Raw genomic sequence first — 17,285 nt, forward strand, 5'->3', positions numbered from 1 at the left:
TCCCCAGAGAACTGACATTCCTGTATGGATGTCCTTATTCTAAGACTTCTGAAAATACACAATCTCTTTATAACCCACAAGAATGAGCCCATTTCCCTTGTCCCCTGCCTGGAATAGAATGTTCTATAAAGACCAAGCAACAACGTCAACAATCATTGTACATCACCAGATCTGATTGGCCCTTCCCTAGTCAGTTCTCACTGACTGTTCTCTCCCACTTGGGGAAATATGAAGCTAGGGGTTGCGGTGTTTGCAGTTCACTGTCCTCCCTCATTTCAGTCCTAGGGTTGGGAACAGGGAGCTATTTTATGAGCAATAGGCCCTGAGCCAGCGACATGCCTCTTCACAGTACAGCAGTCCTCAAACTCATCAAGGAAGGTCTGCTGACATCATAGACTCCTGGGACACCATAGTCACCTACCCCATAAATCCCTTCTAATGAAGGAGCACTGTGAGTGGAACTGTGTGCAAACTGTGGGCAGAGGCCAGCTTAGAAGAACACAGGAAATAAAAAGTCACATCTCAGCTTTCCTACCATCATTTTTTTCTTCCTAAGTTCTTAATTTCTTTCTCTTATTTTTAGATCTTCATTTCAATCCCTTCTGCCACTCCCTAGCTAATATGTGATTGCAGAAAATCTAAACCTGCTGCAACAAAACAAAACTTAAATGTGGACAAGATCAATCACACTTCTTTATTTTTTTTTAAGGGCAAGAAAATAAAATCATCTATCTGATTCCAATAATCCTGGAATCCCTGCACACATGCATTCCCACACTATTACAGAAATGAAGCCAAACAGGTAACAGAGGGCATTTATTGGGTAGTACTGTCTTTGTGTAAAAGTAACAGCTCCCTTAAAGGTGGGTAAAGAATACTGCCTTGACATAATCTACTTTTTTTTTTTTGGTTTTTTTTTTGGGGCCACACCCGTTTTGACACTCAGAGGTTACTCCTGGCTGTGAGCTCATAAATCGCTCCTGGCTTGGGGGGACCATATGGGACACCAAGGGATCGAACCGCGGTCCGCCCTACGCTAGCGCTTGCAAGGCAGACACCTTACCTCTAGCACAACCTTCCCAGCCCCAACATAATCTACTTTTTAAGCTTTTTTTCCACTTATGTTTTCCTGCAGGCAATCAACAAAGTAATCAACATCAGCGCCAGATATTTTCTAAGATGAACATTTTCATCAACAGCTTCTCATCCAAGAAGTGTTCCCATCTGAAAATTAAGAGGGTGAGAACATGGAGGAATAGAGACCCAGAAATGTTAATGCTCAGCCTTCTAGGACTCTTTTGGATCTGACCACAAAAGGGTAAGTGTGCTCATACACCCAAGACTTAATACAAACAACTGCAGTGCCAGCAAAACTCTTTCTTGCCTCTGAAATACTTTCCTCAAAGGTCATCTAGTCGTGTCCACCTTCCTTGCTAACATTATTGAACACTTTTGTCAGACATTAAGTATGAGATGCTAAGTAGGTTTAATCCCTCTCTTTAAGCCAACGATAAAAAATACCTGATGCACAAGTTTGTATAGGGACCATTAAATCATGTGATCTGGCTCAGATACATAATAGGACATACACATGTGGTTTTTTTTGTTGGCTACCCACAACCCATCTGTCTTATATGAGCTGTAAATTATGTTATAAATATACAAAAGTTAGATCCACCAACTGTTGATGCACCAAGAATTTGTTGAGCATCTACTATATGCAGTACACTCCACAGAAATATGGAGGCACACATGTTTGTGACATAAACCTTAACACAGAATCCATATCACAAGGGGCAGGAGCGATAGAGCAGTGGTAGGACTTTTGCCTTGCAGGCACACAGTTGACCCAGGACAGACCTTGGTTAAAGCTCCAGCATCCCATATGGTCCCCCAAGCCAGAAGCGATTTCTGAGCACACAGCCAGGAGTAACCCCTGAGAGTCACCGGGTGTGCACCCCCAAAAATGAATCCATATCACAAGAATACCAAAGGAATACCACTTACTCACTATATCCAGGAAGACAAAGGATGGTTGCTCTGATGAAAATGAAAACATAGGACACAGGCTAAAAGGAGGAAAGGGAAATGGTAAAAGGGGGGCTTTCCTGACAGGGAAAAGAGTCTGTGGACACCATGGAGGCATTAAGAGTAGTCATGTTCAAAGATACCTCATGTGTCATTATTAAAATAGGAAATAGAGGCAGGTGTGCAAAGGTGAGCTTGGAGTGGAATCTCAAGTACCACAGCCTCCCTGTGTAGCTGTAGTTATTCTGAAGGGCCTACAGACTGGGAATGACATGATTTGACAAACCTTCTCAGATATAATATACATTTGGGGGAGGGCATGTGGTTATTGCTTTGGTCTTATTCCTGGCTCTGCCCTCACTCTGAATCACCTCTGACAGGCTCAGAGAACCATATGGGGATCAAACCCAGGTGGACCACATGCAAGGCAAGTACCCTGTCAGTTGTACTATTTCTTTGCCCCAATGTAAACTGGATTTTATTTATAATTGTGACCTTAGAGACTGGAAAACGAAAAAAAAAAATAAAGGAACCGAAACACAATAAAACAAAACCTGGCAGATTTGTCAAGTAGATGCAAATAAATTTCAAAGAATAAGACATGCAAGATTCTTTCCTGCTTGATTTAGAGAAGATAGTTGGCAATTACTGAACAGGGAGAAGAGAAGAGCCTTCACAGACACAAATATTTAGTGAGACTGAGGAGAGGATTCAAAGGGCTAGTGCACAAGCTTTACATGCAGGAGGTCCAGATTCAGTCCCCAGGTTCTGTTCCACGTGATCTTTCAAATAAGTCCAGTAGAGACCCCTGAATACTAACCTGGGGTAGCCTTTGAGCACTGTAGAAGATACACGATAATAAAACAAAAAAAAATTTAGTGAGCAAAAAAAGAGCTTCCTGGAGACCTCTGATTTAATAACAACATATTTGATTTAATAATATTGCTCAATCTATTCCTTTTCATCTATGCACAAACCAACAGAAAACGAAGTGCCATATGCCTTCTAGTCAGTCCCAAGTGGTCCACTGCCTCGAAGCATGTTAGTAAGAGCCATAGCAGGCTCCCCATGTGACTTTCCATGAATGAGCCAGTCTCAAACAGATCTAGAGAGTCTGTGTTCTCCCATAGGAGGCAGGTTGAAGAAAAGTCTATTGTTTCATAAATGGCAGCTTCAAGTTAATTAAGAAGTCCAGCATTCCCGAGGGCCTGCAAACTGAATACAGTATTTCCCTATATTGTAAAGGGTGATTTCATATTTTCATGACCCAAACTTCACCTATTTAAACATCCCATCTGTTCATTCACTACAGACCACACACTTCTTCAACTTGGGAAATGGTATTCTGAATATAGTACATAGTGTGATAAAAGTGAACTGCAATCATTTTCAGCCTGAATTCAATTATCAGTTTCTATAAGTATTAGAAAGTATTGACCACCCTTTAAGCCTATAAAAGTTACTTTACTTTCCAATAAACTCGATTGCTTCAGTAGATATACAAACTCCAGTTTCATTCTTATATAATTAATTACCTGCTTTCGAAATAAACGTCTCCAGCCTATAAATCATATCATAATTAGGTGGCTTGTGGTCTTGAGAGAATAAGTATATTACATGTGTCTTGAAGACTAAATGTCTCTTCCACTGAGGTCATAAGCAGAACAGATGGGCGATGTTTACAATTCTACTACTTAAAGTTGCTTATTTGGTGGAGACTACGAATGTTCCCAATCAAAACTAAACCAGAGAAAAGGGTTTTAAAGTATGAGTCTTTCCTTTATTTACTATAAATTAATTTCATGTACATAATATCTAAAGTCAATAAAAACAGAATAACAAGATGAGATATTAGGTCAGTGTTTATATTCAAGACAAGGATGGAGGATGGAGACTGTGAAGTGGTACAAGGAAGCTTTTGGGTCCCATGTAGCTCATATTTTATTTCTTGAGCTGACTATGGTCACAAAGGTGGATTTGGCTGTGACAATTCCTCATTAATGTGTGCACTGTTCTTGAGACATCACTCAATAAAAAGTGTTCAAACAGTACAGCAGAGAGAACAATGTCTCTACTCTTACAAAGATTACAATAAACCAGAACATCTGTTCTTCTATAGCATGTAAAAGAGCCACAATTACCCTTGGACAGAAATCAGATTAACAGAAAAGACTTTTTTACTTAGACTTGCTTACATTCACCTTTTCTCATTTTTTTCTAAAGTTCTCAACCATGCTAAAAGTAGCAAATCTGACATGGGTAACACCCAAGACATTTAATACCCCTTCTTTTCATATGATAAAATAATGTGCAGCAAATATCAAGATCACTAAATTTTTGACCTGTTATTTAGTCTGAAAATCTAAAAACATATGTTTCTCTTACAAACTTAACCCCTATGGAAACAAGATGGAGGATTCTCATCAAACCCAGAATCAAGCTGCTATATGACCCAGAAATTCCAATTTTGGGTATCTATCCCCAGAATAGAAAAACAGTCTTTCAAAAGGACATATGCATATCACTTGTAGCACTCAGTACAAGAGCTAAAAGTTGTATTCAACCTAGATGTCAAACAATAGATGAGTGGATCATGAAGATGTTGTATGTGTGTGCATATCTATATATGCATATTGTGTATATAAGCATATGTACATTTATAATATAGCGAACAAAACATGCAATGCAAGTATGCAGTTTGCTGCATAACATCAATAAACTGGAAGATATGTGAAATGAAGTAAGCCAGAAGGATAGAGAATGGTATCACTTATATATGGTATTTAGAATAACTATATGAGTGAATGCAATGGTTTAATAGGGGCTGTCAAGAAAGTTCTTGACCTCAAAACATAGTGAGGAGAATATAAGTAAAAGAGTGAAGAAGGAGAAAGACATGTGAAATAATGGAAGACAGGAGTCAAGGTGAGTCGAAAGAATTAGTGGTGATAGGAAAGGACAAAACAAAATATCCAAACCATGGAGTCAACAATACTGGAATCATGAGACTCAAACTTTACCAACCAAATTTAAAAAGGTGCCTGTTATGATGGCAAGCTCGGCAGAGTGGTGGTATATGATGGGATTGCATGGGATGGACTTTGGGAACATTGATGGAGGGAGTTTGACACTGGTGTTGGGATTCCTGCTGTTGTAAGTTTATCAGTTAACAATGAATAACTCTGTAAATCACAATGCTTTAAATAAAAAGCAAAAATTTAAGTATAAAAATAAGTCCCTGTCAAGATGCCAGGCTGAGTGTTTTGTAGGTGGGTAGGTAGGTGGGTAAACTGGAAACCCCGGAGGAAGAAAGTTGGCATTGGTGATGAGATTGGTGATGGAACACTGTAAGTTAAAACTCAATTGTGTATAACTTTGGGCACTTTATTTTTCTTTTTTGAGTAGTTTTTCTTTATTAAGCCATCATACAATATAGTTAAAAAAGTTGTTGATAGTTGAGTTTCAGTTTAGTTATATAATGTTCCAAGAAATCCATCCCTTCACCAGCATTTATTTCCTAATCACCAATTTTCCCACATACTCTCCTGTTCCCCCATCCCAACCTACCTCTATGGTTCTCCCTGACCCTGCAGTCACCATTTCTATTATGTCTCAGTATTATTCTCATAATATGATTTTAAATTACATATATCTTTGTAAATCATGATGTGATAGGAAAAGAACTAATGGTAAAAAAAAATAATGTCACTGGAAAAAAGAATGTCTATTTTAAAATTACTTCTAAAATTCTTTTTTTTTTCAAAATATGAACTTACCAAGTAACATGACACTTGTGAATTCTCACTCTTTCACTGTCTTAAATTTTAAGCACACATAAAAATTCCAAATTATCTTAGAGAATTTCAGAACTGAAGCAACATAAGTTTTGTTTCTTAGTCTTAAAATGCAATAGCACTATTGACTACAAAACTCTGAGCATAAGAAAAAGCTGTACCATAAAACTTGGATGAATTAAGTGATCATAAAACAAATCTAATTACTCTAAACTGAGGAACTTAATCTCACTCTGGCCTCCTAATCTCAAATTAGCATCTATTCACACCACATGATTCAAGATCCTCAGTATCATAGGGATTTCTCCAAATTAGCTTCCAAGTAAAATAAAAAGAAAAGGTGGGTGAGGGAGCTTTTTAAAGAAGGCCTGGGTAAAGTGTGCTAAATTTAACTGTATTTAGGCCAAAATGGATTTATAATTTTTGAGAGGTGCAATTATTAGGAACTTTCACAAGCAAATAAGGTTTCTTCTAGACAGTATTTTTATCGTTGATTTGGTTCAAACCATGATAACAATAACAAACAAACAAGCAAAGCAGACCAGCTGCTATCAATTTCATTTATTTTGGTCTCCAAAGATGGGCATTCACTCAGAGCCACATCTGGAGAGAACCACCATTCCACCTCCCTACTATGGAAATGACTACAGCACAACCAAAAACCAAAAATAACAAAAACAAAAACCTTCAGGAGTCATAATATGAACGCATAATATAAACACATATCAGACATAAAATCTGGTAAACAGAGCTTTTTAATCCCAGTGGATGTTGGAGCCAGAATACTATTTGTACAGAAGGCCATCATATGTGTGGTAGAATACTCTTTCCTTGTTTTCCAAAACTCTACCCACATGCCACTCCCCCACCCATGTGAGCCATCTCTGGGGGAGGAACATCAACAGGCGAATGAATGTAAGAACATCTCACAATACATAGGAATCTTGTTAAGGGAGTGATTTTCTTTTTATTGAACCCCTTAAATTCTTAATCATATAAATGTAAATAAATTTAATTTAATTTTTTTAAATGTTTTTGTTTGTTTTAGTTTGGGGGGGGGTGCAAACCAGTGATGCTCAGGGGTTACTCATGGCTGTGCACTCAGAATTCACTCCTGGCTTGGGGAACCATATGGGACATCAGGGGATCCAACCAAAGTCCGTCCTAGGCTAGCGGGGGCATGGCAGACGCCTTACCACTTGTGCCACTGCTCTGGCTCCTAAATTTAATTTTAAATGAACAAAAGGAACTTGAAAAAGAAAAAAGGCAGGAACAGTGTTTGGGTGAGAGAATACATTTGAGAGGCCAGCAGCCCTATCAGATGACTTATCCCTTGTTCACTTATGTTTTACATATTTCCAAAGGAAGAAAAACAAGAAGATAATTCTTTTTAATTGTTTTTATTGGAGGTGGGGAATCACACTCTACTGCACTTAGGGGTTACTCCTGGCTCTGTACTCAGAAATCAATCTCAGCACGCTCAGGGGACCATATGAAACACCAGGGATCGAACCCATTTCAGCTACATGCAAGACAAATGCCCTACCCGCTGTGCTATTGCTTTGGCCCCAAGAAAATAATTCTTTTGACATATTTTCAAAATACTCACTCAACCCCATTAAATATTTATTGTAAACATGATGATACATGGACAATTTAAAGGCTATACATTTTGACCAGGAATGTGGCTTCCTGTGAGGGCTTGGATTTGATCCTTTGCACAGACAGAAAAGAAAAAGAAATTTAAAAAAATTAGTCCCTCCCTGTAATAGTTTGTTTTATGAATAATTCCAACATTTTGTGGTTTCTCTAGGTCAACACAAAATGGGAGCAGAAAATCAGAAATGCAGCTGCAGGGCAGGCATGCAGTCCCCAGGGTCACATGGAGAGCCAGCCCAGATGGGCATGGAGAATCCTGAACTCAAAGTCAGGAAGCATGTATAGACTGTTCTCTCTCGTTCTTCCTGTGCCTCTGACCAACCACCATCTCCTGACCTGCTGCTTTATACTTTGAAATGAACCTCACATTGGCATCATGTAAACAAATTCACATGAGCTCATATGAAATACAAGGAGGCTTTATATAAGAGTCAGATAGTAGAATTACACAATTCAAGATTCCCAGCTGGAGGGAACTTCTAGCTAGGAGGGTTTATTTTTATGAGGTTTTCTTTTGAACTTTCCCTCCAAAAATTCATTTTATATTATCTTTATTCACTTTTAAAATATTTTTCTTCTTACTGTAGTTTAGGAACTATAGTTACTGCAAGTCAGAGTTTTGTTTTCATTTTTTTTACACAGTTACCACATTCCACCTCCCCCAAAGTGTCCAACACTCTTCACCACTGCTTTAAATCACTTCTAGTCCACTTCCTCATCTCCCCTTCACTTCCACCACTGCTTGGGAACCTGAGTTTTATAAACCAAAGCCAGGGTCTGTCATAGTTTGACATTGTTTCCTCACTTTGCATGTCTGTATATCACATGATGAGATCAGCTGATACATCTTTGTTCTCCATCTAACTAACTTTGCTTAATAAGATGGTCTTCAGCCATCTATTCAGCCATCCTATTATCTTGCAGTAAACCACAAGATCTCATCTATTCTGCATAGTATTTCAGAGTGTGTGTGTGTGTGTGTGTGTGTGTGTGTACACACATCTTTATCCATTCATCAACAATTGGGCCCTTCCCTTCATTTTTTTTCTCTTTTACTACTGTTGGTCATGGCATGCCAGAGATCATACACTTTACTATGGTGTAAGAGATCCCCAGTGACAGTGTTGTCAAGGCCGTATGTGGCTCAAGTAGGGCAGTGCCAGAAAATGAACTTGTGGCAGGTACCTTGCCACTGAATTATCCCTAGGGCCCTGCAGGGCAAATTTTTCTGTTGATGTTTTGTTGTTGTTGTTGTTGTTTCATGAAAATAACACTAGATATGGATCTAGTGGTATCAACAGCAGATTCACACATGCAGAAAAGAGTTAAAAATAGAAATAAGTAAAGCACAGCCTTGAAGAGAAAAAGATGTTGAGGTCCAATGAGGTAAAATTTGACAACTTTTTTCATTTCTTTATGCTTCTGTCTCTATCCATGAATTGGAGGTAATAATACAGGCTATTATTCATCTCCTTACTCATGGCAGTTGTGTTTTCTAAAGTTTGTGAGTGTTAAGTTAGCAAATAGTAAACCATTGCCCTTTTGGGAAATCAATACTTAGGTTACTGTTTCCTCTTGTCATATCGATGTCAGTTGATCAATATAAAGTCATATCTCAAATATACTGCAAAATCCCGAGTAAAATAAGGCTAAGGGTTACCATTATCCCCACCCTGCCACCATATACTCAGCATTACCCATTGGACCCTGAGCATAGAGTTGGACCATTGAATACAACGTAAAACACAATCCTCCTTCAAAAAAAAGTGGCACTACTTATCCCTAATACTTATAGTCCTGCTTCTACTGTGGATTATGATTTCATATAGAGTCATGTCATTGAATGTGGAATGTCATTAAAATATCTGGAAGCAATTAATGTGTGTATGTGTAAACACTAAAATTAACTCACAATCAAGTGTGCGTAATGGATATGAGGTGTCTCTGGCAGTGCTTGCCTGCATTGCAATCTGGTGAAAATGAAAACCTCATGAGATAAAGCTAAAGAAGCCCTGGTCTATAGCAGGCAACCTGAAACAGAAAGGCAGGACATCCTCTAAGATAGACTCAATGGGGGAAAGGGGGTGGGGAGGCGCATGTGTCTTAGGCAAATCCAATTTTCCTCCTCAATGGGTCTGTCTGAAAACACCTCCAAACACATGGCCCCTGTTGATTTTGACATTGCAAATCAATTTTAACAAGAAGACAAATCTGCAAAAATAAAGTATGTAAATAGGGAAGTTGGAACACCTGTCTCAAAGAGTAGCTATGATGATTCAATAAGTGAATACAAAGAAACAAAAAATATGGCTTTCCTGGCAAAGAGTGAGCACAAGTTAGTTATTATTGGAAAGCCAAGTACCCGCAGAAATCATCACCCATGTACAAAACATGAAAAAATTATGATTTGAAAAACAAAATGTTAGGTAAGATAGAAGCATAGGGGAGAAAGTTCAATATGGTGGGGACAAAATTAAAGTTTTCTGTTCCTAATATTTCCTTTCTCTGGTAACTGAAAATTGCTAAAATCAACCCACAAGCTATTCCACTTTCCATTGCAATCACTTTTTTTGGCAATCATTTTTAATTATTTAAATGACCTAATTATTTTAATTCTCATCTACAAACCTACAAACTTTGATCTATTTGCAGTACTTCAAAGTCAACTCCCTTGCTCATAGGTTCCTGTGAAAGACTGGCAGTGGGAAACACCCAAACCTGAGCAGACACAACGAGAAGAAATTAGGGTCTCTTACCTCCTTTCTGCCTACCTTCTAGAAAGGCACATGCTGGAAAATGTGTCCACAACTGAAAAGTTCTGAGCTTCCACAGTTTTGTTCAGCACCTCAGTATATTTAATCATACATCCCTAATTATCAGGAAGAGTTTCTCCATTCAAAGTGCCTCATTCAGTTCTCCTGAATGGCTCCACCCTTCCTGTCCACACCACATACAATTCTGTTGCTCATATAATCTTGCCTCTTATATTCAATTCTGGATTCTCTTCCCCCTTTTCAGGAGACAGGGGTCACAACTGCAGGTGCTCAGAGGCTACTGCAAGTTCTGGGCTCAGGGTTTACATCTGGAAGTGCTCAAGAGACCACACAGTGTTGGGGTGAAACATAGAATTTCTGAATGCAAAACATGCATTCAGCTCACTGAGTCTGCTGCTAGGATTAAACTCAGAAGCTTGAACAAGTAAGGCATGTGCTCTACGGACTTCTCCATTTTTTTCTTACTGCTTCGGGAAAAGAAAAAGACCCCTTATAAAGATATCAGAGCAACTTCAGCTTTTTATCAAGTTACATTGCCTCTTTTACCTTTTAACAGAGACTACTGGCTACCCAGGCCCCTGCAGTTTCCTTCAGCTTAAGTGCTATTTACTTTTTAAAGACTAAGCATTATTTGCTATTCACAGATACCTGGACTTAAAAAAAAAAATACAAGCATCCAAATGCAGCCTCTGGCACAGAGCCCATCTACTCTCAGAGTCAGTATCTGCTGAGGTGGAGAGAGCTGCCTGTGTCATCACTGCCCATTAATTCATAGGCAACTTCCCCTCTCTTTTCTTTCCATTCTTTCTTACCCTGGCACATAAAGATATAGTGCCTGACCACAGCCATGTGGAGGCACTGAATAAAAGAGGGATGAAAGAGCTCATTTGTAATAGCAAAGGAGATCCTGATACAGTGGATCAAAGGAGCAGAAAAAAGAGGATTGTGCACAATGCTTGCTACCCAGAGACTCCTGTCCCTTGCCTATCACTGAGCACTCAGTTGAACCCCATGCTCTGTGAAATCACATTTCTAAGCTTATAGTGGCTAGGTGAAAGAGAAAAATAACACTAACTACTGCCAGGCTGACCACTGCCAACCTCGGTCCAAAACTCTTCTCAGGCTGTCTCCTATGTCCAGCACTCTTTCAAGGGGAAAAGGCTGCTAAGCTGAATGCTACTACAGGATGATGGTTGCAACAGCTCAGGATCCACTGACTTCTTACAATTGGATATTTCCCAGTACCACCAAGCTATTCATCATCATAAAACTCAACAAGTAGGGAGATAGCTCGATAGGTTAGTACACATGCTTTGCATTCTGGAGATCCTGGTTCAATCCCTATCACTACCAGTAATAAAACCTAAGCACTGATTCTAGATAGTCCCCAAACACCACTATGAGGGCCCCCAAAATGAGTTAAGAAAAACAGTTAATAAAGCATATTAGGTGCAAAATGACAAACACATAAACCCATCTGTTACAAAGCATCACTAAGGTAGGACATTTGCCTTTCAAGTACCCATCACAGGTAGAAAGCACATGGCCAGCATGTATGAGACTTCTGCTCCGATGCCTGCCAGCCTCTCCCACCAAAATCAGCTCAGCTGGTCAAACATCTGGTCAAGGTGGTTAAGGTGTGTATATATAAAAATCACCAGTAAGCTCCTTCTTTCCAGAAGGATTTCTGAAAGAATAAGCACTCAGGGGAGAGGGTCAGGCTAAGACTAGATTCTCAACTAAACATTTCCTCACTAAGAGCAATGACTGGCAATACTACCAGGTTAATACGCAACACATAAAACAGGAACAAGAAAAGACAGCCAGTTCCTCACAGACCTAAGACCTCGAAGTTCATTGGTGAGTTTGTGGAAAAGGGGAGTCCAAGAGCAGTTCTTATCTCCAGCACATGTCTCTGGTTTGTGAAGGAGTAAGTTATAAAACAGATGAAAACTGATGATAAGTACTTCAGAAATGTGGAGAGATTTTTATTTTATTTATTTATTTATTTATTTATTTATTTTTTGGTGTTTGGGTCACATTAGCAATAACCGGGCTTAGCTCACAGCTCTGCATGCAAGAACTAGTCCTGGCAATGATCAGGATATAGGATGAAAATTGAACCCAGGTTGCCACATGCAAGATGAGTACCCTATCTACTGCACTATTACTCTAGCCCGTGTATAGCAATTTGAATGGAGGGTAGGGGCATATGCAGTCGTGCTCAGAAGTTACACCTGGTGCTGTGCTCAGGGACCACTCCCTGATATGGGATATCATATGTGATGCCAGGGATTCAAGCTGGATTCAAGTTGGCTACATGCAAGACAAGTGCCTTAACTCCCATAACTCTTTCTGCAGTCCTTGACTTGGATTTTTGGATGGTTGTTTGTTTTTGGCCTATACCCAATGTATTCAGAACCTGTCACAGGCTTAGTACTTAGAGCCTAGGGTTCACCCCTAGTTGCACTTAAGGGACCCTCTAGGGTCAAGGATCAAACCTAGGGCACAAGCATCTAAACATACACAAAGTCCTTTGAGTTTTCTCTCTAGCCTAGTAATTAGAATACCCTTGGATCTGATAATAAAATAAAATAAAAAACTTGTACTTGATATGCCCTTAGTAGTCTATTCCATTTTTTCTAGGGAATTTAGAACAATAATAGTAGTTTGTGGCAGTTTAGAGTTTTGCTAGCCTGCTCTGTTTCTCTGGGTCATCCAGAGGCACCAAATCTTAAGTCAAATTTTCATAGCAACTGTAGCCCATTCCCCAAGTGTTCCTGCCTCATCATTAAAGGGAGACAGTAAATATGTCAGGGTGGGAGCTGCAAGCACTGATAATCATGCTCATGTATGAAGCTCTCAGATGATAAAGCAAAAGATTTGATCAGTCAGCATCACATGGGGGGTAGAGAAACACTCCAGTCTCAGAAAGGGTGCCTTGTCAGTGCTGCAGCTATACATGGGGCTCCTTTGCCTTCTTTGACCATGCAGGAACATCAGCTGCTCTCAAAGATGCTGCCTATTCATCATACCAAACCCAAGAGGCAAAGTAAAAGGACTCCACTTTGCTCCAAAGTGATGTCCAGACAGAACCACCACCAGTTTGGGGATAAAGAGAAGGTTAGGGAAGTCACGAAGTGAGTGGAATGTGGCATCCTTTATGATGGAGAGTTCTGTGAGGGGAGAGAAACATAAGGAAAGCATTAGGACTTCCAAGAGGGCCTAGGAGTTGGCCCTGCCAAGAGCATCCACTGACACTGGAGGAGAATTTCAAGAAGATTCATAAACATATGGAATGAAGAGAAAAGCAAGAAGCAAAGATGGCAATTAGCTAATAAGAGCAAAAAGAAAATTAAGCCAGAGAGATCATTAAGGCATGCATGTTGGCTTGCATGTGGCCAACCCTGATTTGATGATCCCCAGAACCACATGGTCCCCTAAGAATCATAGGGTACAGCCAAAGAAGTTTCTAGTTTCTGTGAGGGCAGCAGGATAATCCCTACATTCTAGGTAGTACTGAACTGCCCAGCCATGATGGGTGAGAACTGCCAGAAGCCACCCCAGCATTCTGAGAACTTGTTTGGTTCTTCCCAAAAGAAGAAAGGAAACACTTGATTTGGGCAGATTTAGGGAGCTCCAACCTCCTCTGCTGTGTGGGTGCAGTTCCAGATTTCAGAAGGATATTGGGTTTTGGGGTTTTTTCGATTTGTTTATTTATTTGTTTAACATTCCAGGAAGAAAACTATTGTCATTAAACATAAGCTTGCAGCCATGTATTTCACAATGAATGAGATGTCATCAGTGCTATCTGGAAGATTTTATCAGTAAAATCTGACAAGAGGACACAGTGATTATTCTACTAAGTCTCTGGACTTTTTGAATTGAAGCATTTAAAATGTTTAAAAAACTTTTTTTAAAAACAAATAAAGCCAGAGAACAGATGCCAGATACTTCTCCCACTGAAGTGTAATTTTTATTATAGGCAGTTAAAACAGGCATGTCATGAGCAGATGACGGCTCTGCTGTTTGCCTTACACATGACCAACCTGGGTTCTAGCCACAGCATCCCATATAGTCCCTGAGCACCATCAGGAGTGATCCTAAGCACAGAGCCAGGAGTCAGCCCTGAGCACCACTGAGTGTGGCTCCAAAATTATCAACACATATGGCACAAGTAAACAACTGCCCACAGCCCTATCCTTGACCCTATAGCCTACCTTTCCTTGTGCCAGGAGAGAATCAGTTTCTAACCTATTGTGCACCCCTACTGTGTAAGCAATAGGCAGCTGCTCCCTCTAATGCAGGTGTAGGAAGAGTGGGAGTGGAGACATAAGGTGCACCACAGGCAAAGGTGGAATGGAGATGGCTATTCCTCTCAGCCCTGTGACACCTAAGGAGTTAGTTCCACAGCCAGCTCCCACTTGCCTCCAGAAAAACAACAGATTAGAGGAGGCTGCTCAGCTCATAGTCAAGGTCAGGCACTGACATTTTCTAAAATGTGACAAATGTCCTCCAAAAGAAATCTGAGCGCATGCAGGGAGGCCGTCTCATTTAATTGCCTCAAAGAACTGTCATCTAAGTCTGTGTGCCTATAACATCTCTTCCAGGATTACTCAGCAATGACGCCACTAGGAAAACAGCCTAAGCATTAAATCCTGTGATCTGGATTTGCTGCTGATGATAGCATTTCTATATCTTTACTATTGGGAGAAAGGGAAGAAGGAGAAAGAGAGGGGAAAAGAAAAGGAGAGAAGAATGGAAAAAACTAAGGAAAGAAGGAAGGAAGAAAGAAAGGAAGGAGGAAGGGAGGAAGGAAGGAAGGAAGGAAGGAAGGAAGGAAGGAAGGAAGGAAGGAAGGAAGGAAGGAAGGAAGGAAGGAAGGAAGGAAGGAAGGAAGGAAGGAAGGAAGGAAGGAAGGAAGGAAAGAAGGGAGGGAGGGAGGGAGGAAGGAAGGAAGGAAGGAAGGAAGGAAGGAAGGAAGGAAGGAAGGAAGGAAGGAAGGAAGGAAGGAAGGAAGGAAGGAAGGAAGGAAGGGAGAGAGGAAGGGAGAGAGGAAGGGAGGGAGAGAGGAAGGGAGGGAGAGAGGAAGGGAGGCAGAGAGGAAGGAAGGAAGGAAGGAAGGAAGGAAGGAAGGAAGGAAGGAAGGAAGGAAGGAAGGAAGGAAGGAAGGAAGGGAGGGAGGGAGGGAGGGAGGGAGGGAGGGAGGGAGGGAGGGAGGGAGGGAGGGAAGGAAGGAAGGAAGGAAGGAAGGAAGGAAGGAAGGAAGGAAGGAAGGAAGGAAGGAAGGAAGGAAGGAAGGAAGGAAGGAAGGAAGGAAGGAAGGAAGGAAGGAAGGAAGGAAGGAAGGAAGGAAGGAAGTCTTCAACCTGAAACATTTTTTTTTGAGGGGAAAAATTGTTGTATGGGGCTGGAGGCTGGCATGAAGGAGTAAAATGCAGCATTGGGGTTCAAACTCAGAGCCAAGCATAAGTCTTACAAGGGCTCTACCCCTTTTTAGCTAGCTCTCTGGCCCTGAAATCTTCCCCTTGTATATCATGTGTCAGGTTCTAAACTAGCCCTAGTGTTATCAAGAGAAATAAGGTCAGTCCTACCTTCAGAATATAAACAGTCTTGCCAAAGTCACATTAAGAAAATGCATCTCATGCCTTTACATATTTCTCTGCTTTGCTTGTAGTCAGTAGGTGTTTTTAGGGGTAGCTTTGGGGCTTTTTGTTTGTTTTCTTTTGTATTATTTTTTGGTGTCACACTTTGCAGTCAGTAATCAAACCCTGATCGTCCTAATTAAATGCATGCATTAAGCCCATTGAGGTCTCTCTCTCTCAAAAACCAAAAAATTAAGCTGAGCAGACAACTCTTTAACAACTCTACTAACCTGAAAAACATTTTATAACATTAGTAATATCAGATAAAATCACTATGGTGGTCGCAGTTTCACCTTGACACTTTACTTGATTCCTCATCAACATCCTAACCTAAGTGACTCAGAGGATTGTCCACAGACAACTTTATCTTGTCAAAACAGTAGAAATAATTGGGCAATATGATGGGAGTGGAGGTTCAGGGGTGGGGGGGACATCTTCATTAGAAAATCTTCTATGTAGAGTCAGTAACTATTTCCTCTCAGGGGCATGGTTCTGAATGGAGGGACCATGATGAGTACATGAGTCAGGGTCCACAAGCTTTGTATTCTGAAGGTGATTTCAAAGATTCTAAATAATACAGATTCATCAGTGATGTGGCTTTCGAGTCATAAGTGTCAATGACAGCCAAATCTACTGCATTGGGAACTGCTCCAACAGTAGGTTGACAAGAGCCAGATCCTACAGCTCTGGAGGAACCTGACAGACAGCTGCTCTTTAGGTCGTTATTCCCAAAGAAGCCAAGATGACTGTTGGCAGCTAGGTAAAAGTCACTGAAGAGGGAAGGTAACAACATATTTGGTGGCAGATAGACACAGCTTAAGAGGACCACATGATGCCAGCATGTCTGCCTGTACCATGAAGGCTGTCAGCCCCACACAGTGCAAAGCTGAGAACAGGAGGCAGGCATGGACACTGCCAAGAAAGCAATCATCATTCAGGAAAGACAGAATGAGCTCAGCCTGCCTGGAGCATAAGCTAGACCAACTGGGTGTCAGGGACACAGACCAACCACACAACTCCCTTGCTATCAATCACAAACCCAATGTCAGAGCATACCCCTGAAATATGACTGTCCACATCCTAAAATGAAGCATATTCTCAATAAATGCTGGGGGCACACAGTGGATGGCTGAATTAAATATGCTTGGTACATCATCTTAAACAAAATCCCATCCCTTTAGAAACTCAAAATCCCTTTGAGGATCTGAAGAAGATCCTTCTTGTTTTTCTGGTTTTTCACAGAGGGACAAAATCTCAAGGTGACAGCTAGAGAGAAATGCTTTGTATAAAGAGTCACATGATCACTTGATATTCTAACTCCAACATTAATGCTTTTTATCCACACCAGACATTCATCTGCTTGAGAGTCACTAGGGTGGTTTTTC

At 40.5% G+C, this 17,285-nt stretch overlaps 1 protein-coding gene across 2 annotated transcripts in view; it reads right to left on the reverse strand.

The window, feature by feature from the left end:
• Positions 1-17,285, reverse strand: part of MGAT5 (alpha-1,6-mannosylglycoprotein 6-beta-N-acetylglucosaminyltransferase) — a 369,147-nt gene that overhangs the window by 299,364 nt on the left and 52,498 nt on the right. The window lies entirely within an intron of this gene.

The sequence above is a fragment of the Suncus etruscus genome, chromosome 5 (genome assembly GCF_024139225.1).
Source record: "Suncus etruscus isolate mSunEtr1 chromosome 5, mSunEtr1.pri.cur, whole genome shotgun sequence".
NCBI classification, from domain to species: domain Eukaryota; kingdom Metazoa; phylum Chordata; class Mammalia; order Eulipotyphla; family Soricidae; genus Suncus; species Suncus etruscus.